Below are 6,000 nucleotides of genomic sequence, written 5' to 3'. Positions count from 1 at the left end.
ATAATGGAGGCCTATAGCATAGTCCATAGATAGTGATGGGTTGAACAATGGAGGCAAACTGATAAATAACGGTCATACTGACGTTCATCATAACTAATATACTACATTCTTTTCATTCTCTCCCTTTAAATTAAGCTTTATAAACATTCTATTCCATTCCTCCAGTTACTGTGCATAAATAAAGCTCAAACCACATTTTAACTTGTTAAAGTAAAATCTAATTTGGTTGTGTAACACAAATATACTGTAGATAGCTTAGTGTTAACCCGAGCAAACAATGATAGCCTTCGCATTCAAACAACCCAAAAAACATAAAATAAGAAAACCAACAAAGTAAAACCAAAATGGTCCCTATTTATCATGTCCAAGAGAAGTAATAAAACATTGGTACTTAGCAAAGACCAGGCCACTTCTCTCCTCAGCTCACTGCTATATTTGTGGACCAACAGTACCTATATATAACACACGTACATGGGAGGTTCCATAGAGGCATTGACCGGCAAGTCTCGGAATTCACTGAATTCAAATGGCGGCTCCCGCACAGTCACAGGATCCAGTCAGTCTCTCCGTGAGACCAGACACCCATGGTTGGTTCCCATCAGCGTAGTTTCTTTGGAGGGTCCAGGATGGGGAGAAGCGGGAGAACCAGGGGGTAACCACCCCTCCACCCCACCATCTCCCTCTCTTCCTAGCCAGGCCTCACTACCTGTGCCCTGGGTTCCTGTAGGTGGCTGTGTCCCTGCCCCCTCTGGCTTCTCTGGCCCAGTGGTGGTCGTCCACCTCCACCACTTTACTGTAGCCCTCCTCTCCCACGCAGACAGCCAGGACCTGGAGCACCAGGCGCAGCCTCCGGTCCATGGCCTCCAGGTGGGGCTGGATGAGGACGGGGTGGAGGCGGTCATGCAGCAGGGACTCCTCCATCAGACGGCTCAGCTGGTACTCCTCCTTGGCGAGCAGCTGCAGACGCAAGTGGGTCGACTTCCTTACTCTGTGGGAAGTGGAGGAGGGGAGAGAGGGAGTGGAGGTGGAAGTGCGGGTAAAGGGAGGAGGGGGGAGAGGCAAGAGGTCTTACTTTACAGATGGACTTGTTAAAAAGGGATGCACATGTAAATCTAGTAAGGATACTAGGAATATAAAGGGAAACAAAGAAATGCACACTAATTATACTTAGTAATGACAAGTGAAACTGTGCAAGCAAGCAGTTTACACAGGAGGGTGTGTTATGATAGAGAGAGAGAGAGAGAGAGGAGAGAGAGAGGTAAAGTAACAGATACTGACCTGCAGCATTGGCTCAGAGGCACCAGGATGGAGAGCTCGTCGTGGGAGTGTTTCCCAAACCTGCAAAGAAGAGAAAGAGAGGAGCAGAAAAAGAGAGGGAGGAGAGAGGTGAGCCAAGCAACACCACTCACTGGCTGATAATACAACACCTGGTCTGTGTTTTCTCACAGTCTGCTCTCACAGTCACCAACAGCAGTACTCTATCAGGATCAGTGAGAAGCCATCAGACTGAAAGCTAAGCTCCAGAGTCCTGAACATTCTATTCTCATTGAACATTCCACTCACATTCCCTTCCCATTGAGTGTGACAGCTCAGGGACTGAGAGTTTGCCACATGCCTTTGTAGCTTGATTCTGAAATGCACCGCGTACCTCAGACCTTAGAAATACCTTTAAAACATTTGTTATGCCTTTGCTTTGAGCTGTTGCTTTGAGCTGTTGCTATGTGCTGTTGCTTAGTGTAACAACTCAGAACTGAAGTTAATGAAAGAGAGTTTTAGAAGGCTATGTGACAAATCAACATTACCAGCCGTCTAGAGAACAGATTAAAAAGAGTTGAGATGTGTTGCGTTTTCTCCTCACCCTCTTCCATTGTCCAGATGGATGATGAAGGTCTCGTTTCCAAACCTTCTCAAAGTCTCGTAATGGTGCCGGTCCATGTTACCTGGATACAGAGGAAAACAACATTAATATACATAGGAAAAGAGGACCCCTATTCACCAAGAATGTCTATATAGGGAATAGAGTGCAGTGGAGGGAATAGCATGTAATGGAGCTTCTGTCCTCACCCATGAGGAAGTCAAAGATGGTCATGTCCATGATGTCCAGCAGACGAGAACCACGGTCAAAGGGAGGAGTCTGCTTCACCTCGTCACAGTAGTCTGGGTCCACCTCCCACCTGACCACACAACCAATCACATGGGCACACACACACACAACACACACACACACACACACACACACAACACACCACACACACACACACACACACACACACCACACACACTCAGAGTGACATTTAGATAGTGTGAGAGGCTTTGTCTGGTCCAGTCCCTTTTGGCAGCTCCCCTCCCTTCCTGTCGAGCTATGATGTGTGGGTATGTGTGTGTGTTTGCTTGCCTGCATGCCTGTGTGTGCTTTGTGTGTGTTGTTAAGGACAGACCCCTGCTGCTCGAAAGCAGGGAGGCACACAGCAACTTGACAAGAGAAGGAGAGAGGGAGAGAGGGGTCGGATGGGAGTGAATGGGAGGGAGAGTGAAAAAGAGAGAGAGGGGTAGAGAGAGAGTGAGAGAGGGGAGGGAGAGGGGAAAGTGAAAGAGAGAGAGAGAAGGGGAGGAGACAAGGTGTGACAAGTAAAAAAGGAGAGTATAAGTAAGAAAGTCACAGTGACAAATCAAGTGAAAGAGATGAAGTCACAGTGACACAGTGAAAGGCAGAGATGGACAGATAGATAGACAGTGAAAGTATCAAAGAAGGTAGATGGAGTCATTCCATGTTCTCTCTTTGCACTCTGTTGACGTAATCAAAGAACACAGGAACATGGAAGTGAGAGAAGACCCTGTCTCCCGGGGCAACTAACTCAGTTTATAATGAGCTGCTTCTTCTCCTGCAACACCAATCTACCTATTTATATCAGAGGTGGGGATCTGGAGAATGTGTTTTCCTTAGAGAACTGGCTGTTCCTGCTGAGTCACTTCCTGATAAGGCAATGCCATGGACCTTGTTGTAATGAGGTGTCATCTGGTGAACCCAGTGAACTGGGGTAATCAGGGGGTGTGAGGTGACCTTATATATAAAGGGTACACGTTATGGAAGGCTGTGTGTTTTACTCTGATTCCATGTTCTCTAAAAGGGTAACAACTGTGTGTTTTACTCTGCTTCCCTGTTCTCTATAAGGATAAAGGCGTGTGTGTTTTACTCTGCTTCCTGTTCTCTAAAAGGGTAAACACTGTATGTTTTACTCTGCTTCCTTGTTCTACTATAAGGATAAAGGCTGTGTGTTTACTCTGATTCCATGTTCTCTAAAAGGGTAAAGGCGTGTCTTTTACTCTGCTTCCTTGTTCTCTATAGGATAAAGGCTGTGTGTTTTACTCGCTTCCTTGTTCTCTATACGGATAAAGGCTGTGTGTTTCACTCTGATTCCATGTTCTCTATAAGGATAAAGGCTGTGTGTTTTACTCTGCTTCCTTGTTCTCTATAAGGATAAAGGCTGTGTGTTTTACTCTGCTTCCTTGTTCTCTATAAGGATAAAGGCTGTGTGTTTTACTCTGCTTCCTTGTTCTCTATAAGGGTATATGCTGTGTGTTGTACTCTGCTTCCTTGTTCTCTATAAGGGTATATGCATGTTCTTGCATTTGTGGAAGGAGTGTCTGTCTTACTCTGCTTTCTTGCGTTTGTGGTAGGATCGTCTCCAAGGGTTCCTCAGGTCTTGCGTTTGGCCAGGGGCCAGGTCTGGCAGGAAGGCAGCCAGAGAACCCCTCGATCTGGTCCGGCTTCCCACACAGAGCATGCTCAGTAGAGCAGTAGTAGGAGCACTCGCCGTAGAAACAAATGTTATTGGCTGGGGAGAGAGGAAAACACTTGGTTTTAGATGGCAGCAGGGGAGCATGGGAAGAGGAGAGGGGGACAGTGTGTGTGTCTGTGTCTGTGTCTGTGTGTGTGTGTGTGTGTGTGTGTGTGTGTGTGGTGTGTGTGTGTGTGTGTGTGTGTGTGTGTGTGTGTTGTGTGTGTGTGTGTGTGTGTGTGTGTGTGTGTGTGGGAGAGAGGCGAGAGAGAGAAAGTTGAAAGGTGAGAGAGAGAGAGAAGGGAGAGAGAAAGAGAGAGAGAGAGAGAGAGAGAGAGAAAGTTGAAAGGTGAGAGAGAGAGAGAAAGAGAGAGGGGGAGTGGGAAAGAGTGAGAGACAGACAGACAGAGAGTCAGACAGAGAGACAGATAGACAGACAGAGAGGTAAGGAGAGGAAGCTGGCAGGGTGTTGTAGAGCCAGACTGGTATTGGTTTCTTAATCTTGGGTTCAGGGAGGTAGGGAGGCGAGTGCTGAGCCAGCAAACTGTCTGAGTGTAGCAGTAATCTCCTGTCAGATAGAATGGTCTCTGTTATTCCACATAGCTGTTCACTGGGCTGCATGGGGATCTAACAGACAGTCTGAAGACAGGTTTTAGAAGTTCAGAACTCAGCAACGGCCCTTTACATTAAAGGGGAAGTTCACTATTTTACAACTTAATCTTAGATGGTTCCTCACATTGTTACTTAGTCTATGGGCCAGGAGAAACTGGAATCCATTGTTGGCTTTTCTTGAAAGAGCCCCTACAAAATGTAACTAACTTTAGCCACCAACTCATGTCTGGGTGGGGAACCATCAAACATTATTTTGGCAACATACTGAACTTCCAATTTCATGTAAAGGGCCTCTTTGCTAAGTCCCTTTAAAACCAGTCTACATGGTACATGCCTGTATCAGTATCATGAAACACACTGGGTTTTCACTCAGTTCATGTAAAGTGGGATTGAAAGGACTGAATGAAGGACAAGTAACAGACAGAGGGCTTGAGATTGTTCTGTCCATCTGTTGGACAAGAGCTTTAACAACTCATCTATGAGGATGATTAGGTTACCTTTGACAGATGTGTGTTCAGTGTGTGTGTGTAGTTCTGTCTGTCTGTCTGTCTGTCTGTCTGTCTGTCTGTCTGTCTGTCTGTCTGTCTGTCTGTCTGTCTGTCTGTCTGTCTGTCTGTCTGTCTGTCTGTCTGTCTGTCTGTCTGTCTGTCTGCTTCTGTCTGTCTGTCTGTCTGTCTGTCTGTCTGTCTGTCTGTGTTCCTCGCCACCACTGGCCCAGCACTGAACCACTAAGCTAAAGGGAATTATTTATGGGACTCCTTGTTAGGGGAGGACTTGGATCCAGCTTCTAAATAGGAGTTTTTCTGGTGAATTATTGTGCTTTGCAGTTTGCTTGTTTTCAGAAAGGCTTTTGAAGTGTGTGTGTGTGTTTTGGGGGACTCCCTGGAGATTCTGTGTTTTTCTGTGCCGTTCCTGCAAATAAACTCAACTAAGCTGTATACGGCACAGTGAATACACAATACACTACTGTTGACTAGAGGTAAATATAAATGTCCAGTCTGATTCTTCTACAGGTCTACACAGTAGCTAGGAACCAGAGTTTGAATCTAAGTACCCAGTCTGATTCCTCTACAGGCCTACACAGTAGCTAGGAACCAGAGTTTTAATCTAAGTAGCCAGTCTGATTCCTCTACAGGTCTACACAGTAGCTAGGGACCAGAGTTTTAATCTAAGTAGCCAGTCTGATTCATCTACAGGTCTACACAGTAGCTAGGAACCAGAGTTTTAATCTAAGTAGCCAGTCTGATTCCTCTACAGGTCTTCACAGTAGCTAGGAACCAGAGTTTTAATCTAAGTAGCCAGTCTGATTCCTCTACAGGTCTACACAGTAGCTAGGAACCAGAGTTTTAATCTAAGTAGCCAGTCTGATTCCTCTACAGGCCTACACAGTAGCTAGGAACCAGAGTTTTAATCTAAGTAGCCAGTCTGATTCCTCTACAGGTCTACACAGTAGCTAGGACCCAGAGTTTCCCCTGGTCACAAGTATGGAAACTATCCTCAACTACTGCTGTAGCTAGGATCACATAGTAACGCTAACCATAGTGGGAATAAGTTATGCTTTAAGAAACCGACAATAAAGAAATATCTAATCTAAGTTTTGAGTATGCCG

General features: G+C 45.8%; 1 pseudogene; it reads right to left on the bottom strand.

The window, feature by feature from the left end:
• Positions 1–682: 682 nt before the first annotated feature.
• The window catches only part of LOC115171700 (extracellular serine/threonine protein kinase FAM20C-like), a 71,372-nt pseudogene continuing 66,054 nt past the window's right edge, over positions 683–6,000 (bottom strand).

This window comes from Salmo trutta, chromosome 32 (assembly GCF_901001165.1).
Source record: "Salmo trutta chromosome 32, fSalTru1.1, whole genome shotgun sequence".
NCBI classification, from domain to species: domain Eukaryota; kingdom Metazoa; phylum Chordata; class Actinopteri; order Salmoniformes; family Salmonidae; genus Salmo; species Salmo trutta.
The sequence above is the reverse complement of the archived record's forward strand: the minus strand, read 5'-3'. Positions and strand labels throughout refer to the sequence as shown.